The sequence below is a fragment of the Hordeum vulgare genome, chromosome 1H (assembly GCF_904849725.1).
Source record: "Hordeum vulgare subsp. vulgare chromosome 1H, MorexV3_pseudomolecules_assembly, whole genome shotgun sequence".
Classification (NCBI taxonomy): Eukaryota; Viridiplantae; Streptophyta; class Magnoliopsida; order Poales; family Poaceae; genus Hordeum; species Hordeum vulgare.
The window spans coordinates 466,589,684-466,610,976 of NC_058518.1; the positions used below are offsets into that span (position 1 = coordinate 466,589,684).

The window sequence follows — 21,293 nt, forward strand, 5'->3', positions numbered from 1 at the left end:
TCTTAAAAGACTTATATTTAGTAATGGATGGAGTACATACTACGCGTATATACTCTTTGATTTGATAGATACTACATACAACAAACAAAACTCAAGTGGTGGTAACTACCACCGGGTGATAGGAAACCTTTATCCAAATTTAATGTTTGTTTTTGCTCATGTATGCTCCAAGAATTTGCACTACAATTTCCGGGCATGCAATTTATTCAAGGTTCTCGTATGACTGCTTTCATGCATGGACGAAGGATGCAAAGTTTACGTGAGTATGAGCACTAGATTTTACACATAACCACTTTTTGAGGAACTGTTCAACTCTCACCATCATACTTGATGAAGGTGCACCAGTGACATTTAATTTCGAAAATTTACCTTTCTCACGAGAATTGTGAATTGCAAGAATTTGTCATATCATTAATTGAATCTATTGGCCCATCGTCAGTTCCCCTCGTTGACTGCCAGAGAGGCTGCTCAGTGCCATTTGAAGTTATTTTTCATCTGAATTGTTTTTCTCACACGGGGAAGATAGCTGCCGAACATGTTAATCCTAGTTTGCTTAAAGCTCTTGAAGAAATTCCACTTCATATTTCAAGTAGGCTTTTTGAGAAAATGAGCAAGAAAGAGTTTATGTGTTATGGACCTTTGCACTTCATCTAGCAGGAGGCTTATAACAGGAAAAAGGAGCCACAAGACTTTGTTCTCCAGTAGGACTAAAGTTGAAGGAAAATTAATGACGTGTTAGAAAATCACATTACTCCATCCAAAATATACTTCTTGGGACCTAAGGAAGAACTTTGAAATTATGTGGTTAACCATCACCAAAAGTATGCTTCTGACTTTGGTAGAATCACTTTTGTTGACGAAGACTGGAGTAAGCTTTTTCCAGATGCCATCTCTGCAAGAACTGGATGAGGATTATTTCTCAACCCTTGAAAATTGGCCTATATTATCGCAATTTATCCAACCCAAAAGAAGGATTTTCCATTGGTCCAAAGAAGTATGAATAATGGCCTTCTCAGCAAGTCAACTTAGTGGAAGTTCTATTTGGATGTTTGCTTCTAATGATTCCCTATAGGCCGAGGATATAAGAAAGTGGATGGGCCACTTTGAATAATTTGTTCATTATCCAAGTGTGTGGCTAGAATGGGCCACCTATTGAGTTTCTCCAAACAAACAATTGAAATCCTACCACAGGATTTGCAAGAGATTATAGATATTTTCTGATGGTATTTGGAGATTTGCCAAAGAAATGGCTCACCAAATTGGATTAGACCGTACTAATCCTCTTTTAGATTTTCAAATAAGATATGGTGGCTACAAAGGAGTCGTTGTTGTCGACCTGTTCCTTCCTTACTCTTTCTTAGTGGCCAACATTAAGAAATTTGAATCTAAGGGAACAATGTTTAACATTACAAATTGGAGCAAAGCCCAACCATGCTATATGAATCGTGGAATTATCTCTTTCCTTTCGACTTTGGGAATAAGAGGTGAGACATTTGAGTTGATGTAAAAAGATGACATGCAATAATACCTAAAATGCCGACGAACATAGAAGTTGCTCTCTCTGTTCTCGAAAAATTGATAGCACTGAAACGGAAACAACATAAAAAATGTTACTCCAGGTTATGAACCAAGTTTAGAGCCCTACATGTTTATGATTCTTAAGGCACGTCAAGATAATAGGTTGGCTGACATAAGAACTAGATGTAACAGTTGAAATCCTACCACAGGGTGTGGAAGAGGTTCGAGATATTGAAGTCACATGTCATGGCACTAAATACATATTTTCTAATGGTATTGGAATATGTTTATATATGTGCCAAAAAATGGCTAACCAAATTGGATTAGTCATTACTAGCCCTCCTTCAGCTTTTCAAATAAGATATGGTGGCTACAAAGGAGTTGTTGTTGTCGACCCTAGTTCGTTTGTTAATATTTCTCTATGTGGCCTGGCATGAACAAATTTGAATCTAAAAGCACAATATTTAACATTACAAGTTGGACCAAAGCCCAGTCATGCTATATCAATCATGAAATTATATCTCTCCTTTCAACTTCGGGAATAAGAGATCGGATATTTGAGTTGACGCAACAAGATGACATGCATGAATTAGCTAAAATTCCTAAGAACACAGAAGCCAATCTCTCTGTTCATGGGGAAATTGATAGTGCCAAAATGAAGACAACATTAAAATGTTACTGCAAGGTTATGAACCAAGTTTAGAGTGTTACGTGTGTTGGGGAACATTGCATGGGAAACAAAAATTTCCCTACGCACACGCAAGACCTATCCACGGTGATGATCATCCATGAGATGGGAGATCAGATCCACATACCCTTGTAGATCGCTAATCGGGAAGCGTTAATAAACGCGGTTGATGTAGTCGAACGTCTTCGCGATCCAAATCGGAAGTCGTCCCACGAACTCCGTCCCGATCTAGCGCCGAACGGACGACACCTCCACGGTCAGCACACGTAAAGCTTGATGACGATCTCCGCAAAGCATCACCAAGCACAAAATAATTAAAGACAACCCTATGGCTCCTGCCGGTTGCCGTAGCATCGACGTGCAAGTCGATGTTTAACTATTACAACATGACCATCTCATACATTCAATATATCATATCATGTCTTTGGCCATATCACATCACATCATACCCTGCAAAAATAAGTTAGACGTCCTTTAATTTGTTATTCCAAATTTTACGTGGCTGCTATGGGTATCTAGTATGATCGCATCTTACTTACGCAAAGACACAACGGTGATATGCAACTTGCTATTTAAACTTCTCCAAGGACCGCCTTGGTCAAATCCTATTCAACTAAAGTTGGAGAAACAAACACCCGCGAGTCATCTTTATGCAACAAGTTGCATGTTAGTCGATGAAACCGGTCTCTCGTCAGCGTAACAGTAATGTTGGTTCGGGCCGCTTCATCCAACAATACCGCCGAATCAAGAAAAAACTAAGAAGGGCAACAAATTGAACATCAACACCCACAAACTCTTTTGTGTTCTACTCGAGATATCATCTATGCATAGAGCTAGCTCATGATGCCACTGTTGGGGAACGTTGCACGGGAAACAAAAAAATTCCTACGCACACGCAAGACCTATCCATGGTGATGATCATCTATGAGTGGGGATATCGGATCCACATACCCTTGTAGATCGCTAAGCGGGAAGCATTAAGAATTGTGGTTGATCTAGTCGAAAGTATTCACGATCCAAATCGCAAGCCGTCCCACGAACTCTGTCCCGATCTAGCGCCAAAAGAATGGCACCTTCGTGTTCAGCACACGTACAACTTGATGACGATCTCCGCCTTCTTGATCCAGCAAGAGGGGCGGAGAGGTAGATGAGTTCTCCGGAAGCACAACGGCGTGGTGGTGGTGGTGAACTAATCCAGCAGGGCTTCGCCAAGCTATGTCGGACTAATCTAGATGAGGGACACGATCTTTGGAGGAGAGGGCAACACGTGGCTTTTCTGGTGTAGTTTCCCTCAAAACCTCCACTATATATAGGAGGAATAGGAGGGGGGCTACCTTGCCTCCTACTCCAAGGAGGAAGGCTTAGCCGAGCTAAGGGAGGAGAGTCCTCCTCCAATTCGGTTTGGTGGAGGACTCCCTTCCTACTTGGCCACCTCCTTCCTTTTTTTCCTTTTCCTTTTTTCCTTTTGCAGTTGGCCGAAATAGGCCCTCTTGGGCTGGCCTCACCAGCCCACTAAGAGCTGGTGCACCACCTTTAGGCCTATTAGGTTCTCTCCCGGGTGGGTAGCCCCTCCCGGTAAAATTCCGGAACCCATTCGTCACTCGCGATACTTTACGAGTAATGCCCGAAATCTTTGCAGAAGCCAAATGCAACTTTCCTATATATCAATCTTTACCCCCAGACCATTCCGGAGCTCCTCGTGACGTTCAGTATGTCATCCGGGACTCCGAAAAACTTTTGGTCACGAACATACATAACTCAAAAATACCAAAACGTCACCGAACCTTAAGTGTGCACACCCTACAGGTTCGAGAACTATGCAGACATGACCTCAGACACTCTCCGGTCAATAACTAATAGCGGGACCTCGAGGGCCATATTGGCTCCTACATATTATACAAAGATCTTTATAGGCTGAACCTCTATGTCAAGGATTCAGTTAATCCCGTATATCATTCCCTTTGTCCATCTGTATGTTACTTGCCTGAGATTCGATTGTCGGTTTCTCTATACCTATTTCAATCTCCTTACCGGCAAGTCTCTTTACTCGTTCCATAATACAAAATCCCGTGATTAACACTTTAGTCACATTGCTTGCAAGGCTTGTTTGCGATGCTGTATTACCGAGTGGGCCCCGAGATACCTCCCAGTCATACGGAGTGACAAATCCCAATCTCGATCCATGCTAACTCAACGGACACCTTCGGAGCTACCTTTAGATCACCTTTATAGTCACCTAGTTACGTTGCGACGTTTGATACACACAAGGCATTCCTCCTGTGTCAGGGAGTTACATGATCTCATGGTCATAGGAATGTATACTTGACATGCAAAAAACAGTAGCAATAAAGTAACATGATCACATGCCTTGTCCATCACATCATTCTCCTAATGATGTGATCCTATTATCGAGTAAAAACACTTGTCTATGGCTAGGAAACCTCAACCATCTTTGATCAACGAGCTAGTCAACTAGAGGCTTACTAGGGATAGTGTTTTGTCTATGTATTCACACATGTATTTGTGTTTCCATTCAATACAATTCTAGCATGGATAATAAATGATTATCTTGAAATAGAAAATATAAGAATAACTATTTTATTATTGCCTCTAGGGCATATTCCCAACTATCTCCCACTTGCACTAGAGTCAATAATCTAGCTTCACATCACTATGTGATTTATAATGTAACGAATCTAACACCCATACAGTTCTGGTGTTCATCATGTTTTGCTTGTGGAAGAGGCTTAGTCATCGGGTTTGCAACATTCAGATCCGGGTGCACTTTGCAAATATTTATGTCCTCCTCCTTGATGTAATCACGGATGGCATTGAAGTGTCGCTTTATGTGTCTGGTCCTCTTGTGAAACCTTGGTTCCTTGGCTAGAGTAATGGCACCACTGTTGTCACAAAACAAATTTATTGGATCCAGTGCACTTGGCACAACTCCAAGATTTGTCATGAAATGCTTCATCCAGGCACCATCTTTAGCCGCCTCTAAGGCAGCTATGTACTCTGCTTCACATGTAGAATCAGCTACAATGCTCTTCTTGGAATTGCACCAGCTTACCGCACACCCATCGAGAAGAAATATGTATCCGGTTTGTGACTTAAAGTCATCCGGATCAATGTCGAAGCTTGCATCGATGTAACCCTTTACGACGAGCTCTTCGCCACCTCCATAAACGAGAAACATTTCCTTAGTCCTTTTCAGGTACTTCAGAATATTGTTGACCGCTCTCAAGTGCTGCATTCCTGGATTACTTTGAAACCTTCCTGCCATACTTATGGCAAGGCTGACATCAGGTATTGTGCACAACATTGTATACATGATAGACCGTGTGGATGAAGCATAGGGGACGACATTCATCTTTTATCTATCTTCTGCAGTCACTGTGCATTGGGTCTTACTCAACTTTATACCTTGTAGCACAGGCAAGAACCCTATCTTGGATTGTTCCATTTTGAACTTCTTCAAAATCTTATCAAGGTATGTGCTCTCTGAAAGTCCTATTAGGCGTCTAGATCTATCTCTAATATTATATGTGGATGACACATTTCTAATTGGAAACAATATAGAACTTTTGGGAAGCGTAAAGGATTACTTGAATAAAAGTTTTTCAATGAAGAACCTGGGAGAAGCAACTTACATATTAGGCGTCTAGATTTATCTCTATAGATCTTGATGCCTAATATGTAAGCAGCTTCTCTGAGGTGCTTCATTGATTTTTTTAATTCAAGTAATCCTTTATGCTTTCCAAAAGTTCGATATTGTTCTCAATTAGCAATATGTCATCCACATATAATATTAGAAACACTATAGAGCTCCCACTCACTTTCTTCTAAACACAAGCTTCTCCAAAAACTTGTATAAACCCAAACCCCTTGAGCACCTCATCAAAGCGTTGATTCCAACTCCGAGATGCTTGCACCAGTCCACAAATGGATCGCTGGAGTTTGCATACTTTGGCAGCATTCTATGGATCGGCAAAACCTTCCGGTTGCATCATATACAACTCTTCCTTAAGAAACCCGTTAAGGAACGCTATTTTGACATCCATCTGCCAAATTTCATAATCGAAAATGCATCTATTACTAACATGATTCTCACGGACATAACCATCGCTACGAGTGAGAAAGTCTCATCATAGTCAACTCCTTGAACTTGTGAAAAACCCTTTGCCACAAGTCAAGTTTTTTAGATGGTCACATTACCTTTCGCATCCGTCTTCTTCTTAAAGATCCATTTGTTTTGAATGGCCTTTCGCCCTTCAGGTAATACTTCCAAAGTCCATACTTTGTTTTCATTCATAGATCCTATCTCGGATTTTATGGCCTCTAAGCATTTGTTGGAATCTGGGCCCACCATTGCTTCTCCGTAACTCGTAGGTTCATTGTTGTCTAACAACATGATTGATAAGACAGGATTCCCATACCACTAAGGAGCAGCACGGGCCCTTGTAGACCTACGAGGTTCGATAGCAACTTGATATGAAGTTTCATGATCATCATAATTAGCTTCCTCTTCAACTGGTGTATCTTCGACAGAAACTTCTTTCTGTCCATTGCCACCATCTCGTTGAAGCAAAGTTTCTACAACCTCATCAAGTTATATCTTCCTCCCACTCAATTCTTTTGAGAGAAACTCTTTCTCAAGAAATGCTTCGTTTTTAGAGACAAACACTTTGGCTTCAGATCTGAGATAGAAGGTGTACCCAACTGTCTCTTTTGGGTATCCTATGAAGACACACTTTTCCGCTTTGGGTTCTAGCTTCTCAGGCTGAAGCTTTTTAACATAAGCATCACATCCCCAAACTTTAAAAAACAACAACTTTGGCTTCTTGCCATACCACAGTTTATATGGTGTCGTCTCAACAGATTTTGATGGTGCCCTATTTAAACTAAATGTAGCTGTCTCCAATGCATAGCCCCAAAATGATAATGGCAAATCGGTAAGAGACATCATAAAACGCACCATATCTAATAAAGTACGATTATGATGTTCGGACACATCATTACGCTGTGGTGTTCCATGCGTTGTCAACTGTGAAACAATTCCACATTGTCTTAAGTGAGCACCAAACTCGTAACTCAGATACTCACCTCCTCGATCAGATTGTAGGAATTTCATCTTCTTGTTACGATGATTTTCAACTTCACTCTAAATTGCTTGAACTTTTCAAACATTTCAGACTTGTGCTTTATCAAGTAAATATAACCATATCTACTCAAATCATCTGTGAAGGTGAGAAAATAAAGATATCCACCATGCGCCTCTATGCTCATTGGTCCGCACACATAAGTTTGTATGATCTCCAACAAGTCACTTGCACGCTCCATTGTTCCGGAGAACGGAGTCTTAGTCATGTTTCCCATGAGGCATGGTTCACATGTGTCAAGTGATTCAAAATCAAGTGAGTCCAAAAGTCCATTATCATGGAGTTTCTTCATGCGTTTTATACCAATATGACCTAAGCGGAAGTGCCACAAGAAAGTGGCGCTATCATTATCAACTCTACATCTTTTGGTCTCAATGTTATGGATATGAGTGTCATTACTATTGAGATTCGACATGAACAAACCCCTCACATTGGGTGCATAACGATAAAAGATATTACTTATACAAATAAAACAATCATTTATCCCTGACTTAAATGAGTAACCGTTTCGCAATAAACAAGATCCAGATATAATGTTCATGCTCAACCCAAGCACTAAATAAAAATTATTTAAGTTCATCCCTAATTCCGATGGTAATTGAAGTGAGAGCGTGCCAACAGTGATCGCATCAACCTTGGAACCATTTCCCGCGCGCATCGTCACTTCGTCCTTCGCCAGCCTTCGTTTATTCCATAGTTCCTGTTTTGAGTAGCAAATGTGAGCATCATAACCGGTATCAAATACCCAGGCACTACTAAGCGAGCTGGTGAGTGCTACTTCTCAAACAACAGCGCCATAAATTGGCACGTTGATGGAGACTTGGCTTGCGTTGGTTTTTCCCCTGAGGAGGAAAGGGTGATGCAGCACAGGAGCAGTAAGTATTTCCCTCAGTTTGAGAACCAAGGTATCAATCCAGTAGGAGAATTGCGTCAAGTCCAGAGTACCTGCGCAAACACAAAAGAGCTTGCACCCAACGCTATAAAGGGGTTGTCAATCCCTTCAAGATTGATTGCAAAGTGAGATCAAAAGGCAGAAAGTGCAACGAAGTAAAAGAGCAAGGCTGAAAATATGGTGTGAAGTAGACCCGGGGGCCATAGTGTTCACTAGAGGCTTCTCTCAAAATAGCAAATATTACGGTGGGTGAACAAATTACTATCGAGCAATTGATAGAACCGCACAAAGTCATGACGATATCTAAGGCAATGATCATACATATAGGCATCACGTCCGAGACAAGTAGACCGATACTTTGTGCATCTACTACTATTACTCCACACATCGACCGCTATCCAGCATGCATCTAGTGTATTGAGTTCATGACGAACCGAGTAACGCCTTAAGCAAGATGACATGATGTAGAGGGATAAACTCAAACCAATGATGAAAACCCCATCTTTTTACCCTTGATGGCAACAACACGATGCGTGCCTCGCTACCCCTTCTGTCACTGGGTGAGGAAGCCCATCATTGGAATATACAAGCCAAGTTATATAATAAAGATTCCCACTAGTATATGGTGGTGACAAAGCAAGAAGCTCTCAATCATGAAGAACATGGTGCTATTATGAAGCACAAGTGTGGAAAAAGATAGTAGCATTGTCCCTTCTCTCTTTTTCTCTCTCTTTTTTTATTTGGGCTCTTTGGCCTCATTTTTTTTCTTCTATTTTTTTTATTTGGTCTCTTTGGACTTTTTTACTCACATGGGACAATGCTCTAATAATGATGATCATCACACCTTTATTTACTCACAGCTCAAAGCTTAGAATGATGATGACTCTATAGGAAATGCCTCAGACAGTGTACCGGGATGTGCAGCGATCTAGCTTGGCGTATGACGTTGAAACATCTCGCTAGCTATCTTACGATCATGCAATGGAAACATGAGAGTGACGGCACAAGTCATGAGACGGAACGGTGGGAGTTGCATGGCAATATATCTCGGAATGGCTATGAAGATGCCATAGTAGGTAGGTATGGTGGCTGTTTTGAGGAAGGCATATGGTGGGTTTGTGTACCGACGAAAATTGTGCGGCACTAGAGAGGATAGCAATGGTGGAAGGTGAAAGTGAATCCATACCATGGACTCACATTAGTCATGAAGAACTCACATACTTGTTGCGAAAGTTTTTATTAGTAATCAAAACAAAGTGCTAAACTCATACTCCTAGAGGAAGGGTTGGTAGGTGTTAACCATCGCGTGATCCCGACCGCAACACAAAGGATGACAATCAATAGATCAATTATGCTTCGACTTCCTAACATAGCGGTTCACCATACGTGCATGTTACGGGAATCACCAACTTCAACACAAGTATTTCTAGAATCACAACACCCTACTAACATAACTCTTAATATTACCAGATCTACGTCTCAAAACTAATTGAGAGGAATCAAACTTCTCTTTCTACTCAACGCACATGAAGATGGAGGTTTTTGTTTCCTCTTTGGGTACCTATCACCTTTGGGACTACTTTCATAGCACAAACCAACTACCAAGTCACGCACCGCCGTGCTCTAAAAGATCTAAGTGAAGCACATAGAGCAAAATCATCTAGCTCAAAAGATATAAGTGAAGCACGATGAGCATTCTAGCAAATTCACGATGAGTGCATGTCTCTCTCAAAGGGTGTGCAGCAAGGATGATTGTGACACAACAAAAAGAAAAGACTCCTACGATACAAGACGCTCCAAGCAAAACACATATCATGTGGTGAATAAAAATATAGCTCCAAGTAGTGTTACCGATGGATTGAAGACGAAAGAGGGGATGCCTTCCCGGGGCATCCCCAAGCTTAAGCTTTTTGGTGTCCTTGAATTTGGCTTGGGACGCCTTGGGAATCCCCAAGCTTGAGATCTTTCCACTCTTTATCCCTTTGTCCATGAGAACATCACTCAAAACTTAAGAACTTCACAACACAAAACTTAAACACAAACTCGTGATATCATTAGCACAAGAAAACACACTACCACCTCTTTAGGTACTGTAGAAATCTTGATTTCTATTTATATTGGTGTTAGATTACTGTATTCTCACTTTTCCATGGCTATTACCCCCCGACACTATCCATAATTTCATCAAAACAAGCAACCAACTCAACAAAAACAGAATCTGTCAAAAATAGACAAGTCTGTAGCAATGTGTATACTTCGTATATTTATGGTACCTCAAAAATTCTGAAAAATTACGACTGCTTGGGAAAAAGGCATATCAACTAGCATAAGAAAGAATCAACTCAAAAGATCTTTCTGAATAAAAATGAAAAATAATCTCGTGAGAGAAAAGTTTCTGTCTTTTTCCAGCAAGATCAAACAACCATTACCAAGACTAGTCATAAAGGTTTTGCTTGGCTCAAACACAAAAATAAACACAAAAGACACTATCATAACAGAATTATGATGGTGTGGACGCAACAAAACAGAAAGAAAAGGATAAATTCATTGGGTTGCCTCCCAACAAGCGCTATTGTTTAACGCCCTTAGCTAGGCATTGACGATTTCAATGATGCTCACACAAAAGACAAGAATTGAAGCACAACAAGAGCATCATAAAGCATGTGAAAATCACATCTAAGTCTAACATACTTCCTATGCATAGGCATTTTATAGGAAAACAGATTGTCAAGACAACCAATAATTACCATATGCAAGGAACAAGAAAGAGACAATAGCAATCTCAACATAACGAGAGGTAATTTGGTAACATGAAAGTTTCTACCACAATATTTTCCTCTCTCATAGCAATTACATGTGGGATCATAATTAAATTCAACAATATAGCTATCACAAAGGATATTCTTGTCATGATCCACATGCATGCAAAGTTGACGATCTTGAAAAATAGTGGGATTATCATCAACTAAAGTCATGACTTCTCCAAACCCACTTTCAATATTATTGCAAATATCATAATCATCATGAGGCTTAAACAAATTTTCAAGATTATAAGAAAAATCATTACCCCAATCACGATCATTGCAACAAGTAGTGGACATAGCAAAACTAGCATCCCCAAGCTTAGGGTTTTGCATATTTTTAGCATGATTGTCACTAATAGAATTTATAGTGAAACCATTGCAATCATGCTTTTCATTCAAGGAGCCCTTGTGAATCACTTCATAAATTGCTTCATCACGATTTCCAGATTCATGCATCTCAAGCAAAACTCCATAGAGAAAGTCAAGTGCACTCAACCCACTAGCAATTGGTTCCACATAAGTGGATCTCTTAAAGAGATTAGCAAGTGGGTGAGGATCCATATCACTAGATTTTCAGCAAGCGAAGATGCAAGCATATTGAAGGCACATAGCACACAAGCAAAGGAAAGGAAAACGAAAAAGGCAAAGTGGGGGAGAGGAAAACGAGAGGCAAAAGAAAGTAAATGCAAGAGATGAGTTTGCGACACTTACTTGGATGAGTTCTTGACTTGATCCTCCACGGCAACGGTGCTAGAAATCCTTCTCTTACTTCTCAAACAACAGCGCTAGAAATTGCCACGTTGATAGAGACTTGGCTTGCGTTGGTTTTTCCCTTGAAGAGGAAATGGTGATGCAGCACACGAGCAGTAAGTATTTCCCTCAGTTTGAGAACCAAGGTATCAATCCAGTAGGAGAATCGCTTCAAGTCCAAAGTACATGCGCAAACACAAAAGAGCTTGCACCCAACGCTATAAAGGGGTTGTCAATCCCTTCAAGATTGATTGCAAAGTGAGATCTGAAGGCGGAAAGTGCAACGAAGTAAAAGAGTAAGGTTGAAAATATGGTGTGAAGTAGACCCGGGGGCCATAGTGTTCACTAGAGTCTTCTCTCAAAATAACAAATATTACGGTGGGTGAACAAATTACTGTCGAGCAATTGATAGAACCGTGCAAAGTCATGACGATATCTAAGGCAATGATCATACATATAGGCATCACGTCCAGTAGACCGATACTTTCTGCATCTACTACAATTACTCCACACATCGACCGCTATCGAGCATGCATCTAGTGTATTGAGTTCATGACGAACAGAGTAATGCCTTAAGCAAGATGACATGATGTAGAGGGATAAACTCAAACCAATGATGAAAACCCCATCTTTTTACCCTTGATGGCAACAACACGATGTGTGCCTCGCTACCCCTTCTATCACTGGGTGAGGTCACCGCACAGTATGAACCCAAAACCAAGCACTTCTCCCATTGAAAAAACCATAGATCAAGTTGGCCAAACAAAACCCCCAACTTGAAGAGAATTACAAGGATATGAAATCATGCATAAGAGAGATCAGAAGAAACTCAAATAACATTCATAGATAATCTGATCATAAATCCACAATTCATCAGATCTCGACAAACACACCGCAAAGAAGATTACATCGGATAGATCTCCATGAAGATCATGGAGAACTTTGTATTGAAGATCCAAGAGAGAGAAGAAGCCATCTAGCTACTAGCTATGGACCCGAAGGTCTATGGTGAACTACTCACGCATCATCGAAGAGGTCATGGTGTTGATGAAGAAGCCCTCCGTATCCGAATCCCCCCTCCGACAGGGCACCAGAACGTGCCCTAGATGGTATCTTGCGGGGACAGAAGCTTGCGGCAGCGGAAAAGTATTTTCGTGGCTCTCCTGATTTTTTAGGGATTTAAGGGAATTTATAGGCGAAGGAGCTAGGGCAGGGGAGGCCCGGGGAGCCCACAAGCCTGGGAGGCAAGGGCCCCCTGGCCGCGCCATGGGGTCTTGTGGCCTCCCCCGGGACTCCCTGCCTTGGTTCCCAAGTTTTTTGCGTATCTTCTGTTTTGGAAAAAATCTTTTCGGAAGTTTTATTCCGTTTGGGCTCCGTTTAAAATCCTCCTCTGGAAAGGGTCAAAAACACGAAAAAACAGGAACTGGCACTTGGCACTGAGTTAATAAGTTAGTCCCAAAAAATATACAAAAGGCATACAAAACATCCAAAGTTTGACAAGATAATAGCATGAAACCATAAAAAATTATAGATACGTTGGAGACGTATCAGTGAGGTACACACTGACAAGTATATCAAATATACCTTGTTTGGCATTGGCCGCCTTCTTATCGGCCAGATACTTGGGGGAGTTCCACTACTAGTGACGAGTCCCCTTGCAATGATAACACTCAGTTTCCGGCTTGGGTCTAGACTTGAGCTTCTTTGTCAGAGGGGCAACTGCTTTGCCACTCTTCTTGGAGTTACCCTTCTTTCCCTTGCCATTTTTCTTGAAACTGGTGATCTTATTGACCATCAACACTTGATGTTATTTCTGGATTTCTGACTCAGCGACTTTCAGCATCGCAAAAATCTCGGCGAGTGACTTATTCATCCCTTGCATGTTATAGTTCAACACAAAGCCTTTGTAGCTAGGTGGCAATGATTGAAGAACTCTGTCAGTCATAGCCTCTGCGGGAGAGCAATTCCTAGCTCAGCCAGACGGTTAGAGTACCGAGACATTCTGAGCACATGTTCACTGACAACCGCGTTCTCCTCCATTTTGCAAGCATAAAACTTATTGGAGGTCTCATACCTCTTGATCTGGGCATTCTTATCAAAGATAAAGATCAACTCCTGGAACATCTCATATGGCCCATGACATTCAAAACATCTTTGATGTCTCGGTTTAAGCCATACAGAACTACATATTGAACTAATGAGTAGTCATCCTTGCGCGTCTGCCAGACGTTCATAACTTCTGGCAACGCCGTTTGGGGCGGTTCATCACCTAGCGGTGCATCAAGAACATATTGCTTTTGGGCAGTCATGAGGATAAGCCTCAGATTACAAGCCTAGTCAACAAAGTTGCTTCCATCATCTTTCAACTTAGCTTTCTCTAGCAACACATTAAAATTCAGGGTTGCTACTGCGCGAGCCATTGATCTACAACATAAAATTTTGCAAAGATTACTTAGACTATGTTCAAGATAATTGAGTCTAGCTAATCATATTACTAATAAATTCCCACTCAAATTGACATCCCTCAAGTCATTCGAGTGTCACATGATCCAAATTCACCAACTCAAGTTCGATCATCACGTGAGTTCAGTTAGCTTCAATGGTGAACATCTCCATGTTGACCATATCCACTATATGACTCATGATCGACCTTTCGATCTCTTGTGTTCCGAGGCCAAGTGTGTACATGCTAGGCTCGTCAAGTACAACCCGAGTGTTCTGCGTGTGCAACTGTTTTGTACCCATTGTATGTGAACATAGAGTCTATCACACCTGAGCATCATGTGGTGTCTCGAAACGACGAACTGTCGCAAGGGTGCACACTCGGGGAGAACACAATTTTATCTTGAAATTTTTAGTGAGGGATCACCTTATAATGCTACCGTCGTACTAAGAAAAATAAGGTGCATAAAAGGATTAATATCACATGCAAATCATAAGTGACATGACATGGCCATGAACTTGTGCTTCTTGATATCCATCACCAAAGCACCGACATGATCTCCATCATCACCGGCGCCACACCATGATCTCCATCATTGTGCTTCCATCGAGGTTGTCGCGCTAACTATGCTGTTACTACTAAAGCAACTCACTAACGATAAAGCAAAGCATCACCAAGCGCAAAATAATTTAAGACAACCCTATGGCTCCTGCCAGTTGCCGTAGCATCGAAGTGCAAGTCGATGTTTAACTATTACAACATGATCATCTCATACATCCAATATATCGTATCATGTCTTTGGCCATATCACATCACATCATACCCTGCAAAAACAAGTTAGACGTCCTCTAATTTGTTGTTGCAAATTTTACGTGGCTGCTATGGGTATCTAGTATGATCGCATCTTACTTACGCAAAGCCACAATGGTGATATGCATGTTGCTATTTAACCTTCTCCAAGGACTGCCTTGGTCAAAGCCGATTCAACTAAAGTTGGAGAAAAAGACACCCGCCAGTCATCTTTATACATCAAGTTGCATGTTAGTCGATGAAACCGGTCTCTCGTCAGCGTACGAGTAATATTGGTCCGGGTCGCTTCATCCAACAATACCGCCGAATCAAGAAAAGACTAAGGAGGGCAGAAATTGAACATCAACGCCCACAAACTCTTTTGTGTTCTACTCGAGATATCATCTACACATAGACCTGGCTCATGATGCCTTTGTTGGGGAACGTTGAATGGGAAACAAAAAAATCCTATGCAGACGCAAGACCTATCCATGGTTATGATCATCTTCGAGAGTGGAGATCGGATCCACATACCTTGTAGATCGCTAAGAGGGAAGTGTTAAGAAACACGGTTGATGTAGTCGAATGTCTTCGCGATCCAAATCGCAAAGCCGTCCCACGAACTCCGTCTTGATCTAGCATCAAACGGATGACACCTCCGCATTCAGCACACGTATAACTTGATGACGATCTCCGCCTTCTTGATCCAGCAAGAGGGGCGGAGAGGTAGATGAGTTCTCCAACAGCACGACGGCGTGGTGGTGGTGGTGAACTAATCGAGTAGGGCTTCGCCAAGCTATGCTGGACTAATCTAGACGTGGGAGACGTTCTATGGAGGACAGTGTAGCACGTGGCTTTTCTGGTGTATTTTGCCCTCAAAACCTCCACTATATATAGGAGGAATAGGAGGGAGGGCTGCCTTGCCTCCTACTCAAAGGAGGAAGGCTTGGCCGAGCCAAGGAAGGAGAGTCCTCCTCCAATTCGGTTTGGTGGAGGACTCCCTTCCTACTTGGCCACCTCCTTTTTTTTTTCCTTTTCCTTTTTCATTTTGCACTTGGCCGAAATATACCCTCTTGGACTGGTTGCACCAGCCTACTAAGAGCCTATTAGGTTCTCTCCCGGGTGGGTGGCCCCTCCCGGTAAAACCCTGGAACCCATTCGTCACTCCCGGTACTTTACCGGTAATGCCCGAAATCTATGCGAAAGCCAAATGCAACTTTCCTATATATCAATCTTTACCTCCGGACCATTCCGGAGCTCCTCATGACATCCAGGATCTCATCTGGGACTCCAAACAACTTTCGATCACCAACATACATAACTCAATAATATCGAAACGTCACCGAACCTTAAGTGTGCAGACCCTACGGGTTCGAGAACTATGCAAACATGACGTGGGACGCTCTCCAGTCAATAACCAATAGCGGGACCTGGATGTCCATATTGGCTCCTACATATTCTACGAAGATATTTATCAGTTGAACCTCTATGTCAAGGATTCAATTAATCTTGTATATCATTCCCTTTGTCCTTCGGTATGTTACTTGCCCGAGATTCGATCGTTGGTATCTCTATACCTATTTCAATCTCGTTACCGGCAAGTCTCTTTACTCGTTCCGTAATAAAAAAATCTTGTGACTAAATCTTTAGCCACATTGCTTGCAAGGCTTGTTTGTGATGTTGTATTATCGAGTGGTCCTCGAGATACCTCTCCGTCATACGGAGTGACGAATCTCAGTCTCGATCCATGCTAACTCAACGGACACCTTCAGAAATACATGTAGAGCACCTTTATAGTAAGCCAATTACATTGCGACATTTGATACACACAAGGAATTCCTCCGGTGTCAGTGAGTTACATGATCTCATGGTCATAGGAATGTATACTTGACATGTAGAAAACTATAGCAATGAAATAACATGATCACATGCTACATTCATAGTTTGGGTCTTGTCCATCACATCATTCTCCTAATGATGTGATCCCGTTATCAAGTGACAACTAGATGTAAGATTCATGTTCCTAAAGGTCGTGTTCTTATTGGTTGCTTGGACGAAATAGGTGAATTAAAATATGGTCAAGTGTACATCAGAATTACAAAAAACATGAAAGAGAAGGGTAATGGCCAACCATATTTTTATACAAATAATGGAAAAGAGAAAACATCAATTGTTGTTAGAAAAGTTGTAGTATCCAAAAATCCTTGTCTCTATCCTAGTTACATTTGAGAGGTTATATTGCAAAAGAAACCCTAAACTTGATGGCATATGTCATGCTAGATACCTACATGGGCAGTCAAATGGTGAACTATTTGCATGTTAGCAAAATACAAATGATACGAGCGACAACGGGCATAGGTTGACTCTTTGAACGTCCTTGGTGGCCATAAATTGATAAAAGTGTGGTCATAGTACAAGTTTGAGTAACTTAGATGTATTTCACTCAATGAACAGGGATAGCAGTGCATGTTGTACCATGAGAGGTGGGTTTGTGTCAGCCTTGTTGAACAATCGGCCCTGCAGCCATGTGTTCATCTTGTAAAGCTCAATTGCTAACATAACTTTCAAGGTCTATTGATGACATTGTGTCAACATCCGAGGTGTACTTCTCCCAAACCACTAGAATCCCCTCCGAACTCCCATTTTCTTATTTGTCTCTATCCAAGGCTAGCATGGAACGACCACACGCCTCCACCACAAAGAACACAACCTAGCGCCACCCAAACTATAACCTCCAGCCTCGCAATAATCATACTCGTTCATGTTGCAACCTCGGATTAACCCTGGCACATCTCCTCGAGCTGCTCTTTCCATGCTCCCACACTATAAAATGGCTCGATGGTCATGGTGTGTATTTTCACACAATCGAGTCAAGGAGAGATCAGGAGGGAGTCACCGGAGTTGTGTTGAAGAAGGGTGGGAGGAATGGAGGTCCATAAGGGTAGCATGGGGATGTTATATCATGAACTGCAGGAGAGAGGCAACTATGTAGTCTTCACACCCTTAACACTTCAATGTGTCCTTTCTTCAATGAGACTGGCCTCCTATAGATTGTTGCAGACCCCAACGACCATGAGTGGGAAGTTATGCTACGCGTCAACACTGTAGGCACACGAGATTTCCGAGACAAGGGCTGGAGATCCCACAACATCACCATCGATGGAGATTTCGGTGTTCTAGTAAATTTCCTCTTCCTAGGGCTTTCAAAAAATTATGGAGTTGACATTGTCGTTTTTTGATGGTATTTGTAGGAAATAGGAGTCCGGAGTTGGATCACTCAACTCCACTCTCTTTGTTGAGATATGCTTCACATACTCTAAAACACACACAAATCCTCAAAGAAGTACATACATCGACAATCATCTTGTTTGTGCTTATCTTGCTCATCAACACACTATTGATACTCTGATGGAGCTCAACGTCCCCATCCGAGCTTGTGACGGTGAGCCACTATGATTTGATTCTCTGTTGTCATGATGTTACAAGTCTTGTCTATCTAGCGGACACTCTGATACCTCCTACAAAGTTCACATTCTTACCCATGTGTGTTTCACACTCATGTCTATATCTCTAAGCCATTTTTCTTTCCATGGTCTAACTTGTTATAGCTTCAGGCATATTCACATGCTACTTGGGTTTCTACTTATTCTGTTTTTCTTGGAAGTTCCCACAACCTAGAATATTTAGAAACAAACATCAACTTGTCGTTCGAATGCGGAGGTCGAGTTGTGAGCTATGGCACTTTTGACAGCATAGATGACTTAGCTATGGTGGTTGTTTGACAATTTTCCTATTTGTCACTACTGACTCCTATTTTATCAGGCACCACATGTCCTATCAGTAATGCATGACACCTTGCGAAGCGAGAGCACACCAAGCATATTGTTAACGATGCTTCCTTCAAGTAGTCCCATGTGCAAGATCGGGTCATTGCTCTACAGTATGTGCCTTCCCAGCTACAGTTAGTGTATTCCTTCATGAAGGCCTAGGCTAGAGGACAACACGGTTTTTTTTACCTCTATAAACTCAATGTCGGTGGTCCGCCATGGTTTCAAGGGGAGGGTTGTTTGTATATTCTTTTGATATATCATCCATATAATATCCTAGATTTATAAGGGGTTTATGTATATTTACCACACTTGTTCGTGTATCTATATTGGCTTATGGCCTCATGGAAATACAAGTCAAATTTTCTCACAACATATTGATATGTCTAAATTTTGATATTGTATTGTTTTTCTAATATTTAATGTTGTTACCCATAAATGCTCGCAAGTAAAATTGGACACGTAAATAGATCATCATGCAAATCTATCTGCATGTCGCAACCTTATGTCGTGAAACATTGCTAAGTCATATATGAGTAATGCATTGAACAAGGTTAAGTACATTGTTGGGTTTTATGTGTACGTACCACTTGATTGTATCCTTGGCATGTGAAGGAAACAAAATGGTGGGTAGTTGGGTTTTGGGCATTTCGTCACAACAAAGTTGGCATTCAAATGTAGTGGAGATAAATTGGCGGTTCCACAAGAAAAAAGCTCGGCAACTATGCCCATTTCCGGGTTGTGCCCCCTATTTACAATTCTGGGGTACACCCCTGGGCCCAACATTCCTTGACCTGGTGAGGAACATGCAAGGATCAGCTGAGAGTTCTAGTCTTTCGGGAAGTGTTTAATTCTCGCCCTCATACTTGATGAAGGTGCACCAGTGTCATTTATTGTCGACAACTTACCTTTGTCAGGAGAATTGGGGGAACTGGTCATGTCATTTATGGAATCTGTTGTCCCATCATTAGTTCCCCTTGTTGACTTCCCTAGTGCCCGCTTACTGCTTTTTAAAGTTACTTTTAGCATCAATTCTCTTCTTCATATGGGGAAGATAGTTGCCAAACATGTTAATCCTAATCTGTTTAAAGCCCTTGAAAAAATACCAGTTCATATAAAATATACTCCTTGGGACCTGAAGAAGAAGTTTCAAATTATGTGGTTAAGAATCATATAAAGTATGCTTCTAACTTTGCTAGAGTTACTTGCGTTGATGAAGACTGTAGTAAGCTTTTTCCATATACCAACTCGGCTAGAACTGGACGAGGGTTCTTTACCAAACCCTTGAAAATTGGCCTACAATATCGCATTTTATCCATCCATTGGCCCAAACAAATATGAATTCCTGGCCTTTTTAGCAAGTCAACTTGGTGGAAGTTCTGCTTGTATGTTTGCTTCTAATAATTCCCTAAAGGCCAAGGATATAAGAAAGTGGATGGGCTATTTTGAAGAAATACGTTCAATATCTAAGTGTGCGGCTAGAATGGGCCAGCTGTTGAGCTCCTCCAGAAAACAATTGAAATTCTACCACTAGAAGTGGAAGAGATTCAAGATATTGAAGTCACAACTGATGGCACTAAATACTTAATTGTCGGATGGTATTTCAAAGATATTTGAGAGATTTGCCAAACTCACCGAATTGGATTAGACCGTACTAAAACTCCTTCAGCTTTTCAAATAAGGTATGGTGGCTACAAAGGAGTTATTCTTGTCGAAATTGATTCCGTTAATAATCTTTTCTCGATGGCCTAGAATGAAGAAATTCAAATTTAAGAGCTCAATGTTTAATGGTACGAATTGGAGCAAAGCCCGGCCATGGTATATGAATAGTGGAATTACCTCTTTCCTTTCGACTTTGGGAATAAGAGATGAGATATTTGAGTTGATGTGAAAATATGACATGCATGAATTAGATGGAATGCCGACGAACTATTCTCGGGAAAATTGGTAGTGCCGAAACAAAGACAACATAAGAAAATGTTACTGCATGGTTATGAACCAACTTTAGAGACTTACATGTTGATGATTCTTAAGGCCCGTCAAGATAATAGGCTGTCTGACATAAGAACTAGATGTAAGATTCATGTTTCGAAAGGTCATTTTCTTATTGGTTGTTTAGACGAAACGTGCAAATTGAAGTATCATCAAGTGTAGATCACAATTGCAAAAAACATGACTGCTCGATCGACTACACCTAAATGTTTATAATTAGGGATGAGGCGCTTTGTCAGTTGAGTACAAAATATAGTACAGAGTTGGGAACACAGTTGTGTCATACATATTATAGTATTCACAAGTTCACATCACACATATATAATTCTTTCAAGTGCAAGTTGTAGTAATTCTTTCACTAGTTCACATAACACTCAACAAATTAAATACATGCTTGTGCTGTTCAGATCACACATCAGATATTCAGAAGT

General features: G+C 41.2%; 2 pseudogenes; both read left to right on the forward strand.

Moving 5' to 3' along the window:
- The first annotated feature begins 158 nt into the window (after window positions 1-158).
- Window positions 159-17,272, forward strand: LOC123400912 (annotated as a pseudogene).
- A 1,800-nt stretch (window positions 17,273-19,072) lies between these two features.
- Window positions 19,073-21,078, forward strand: LOC123400928 (annotated as a pseudogene).
- The last annotated feature ends 215 nt before the right edge of the window (window positions 21,079-21,293 follow it).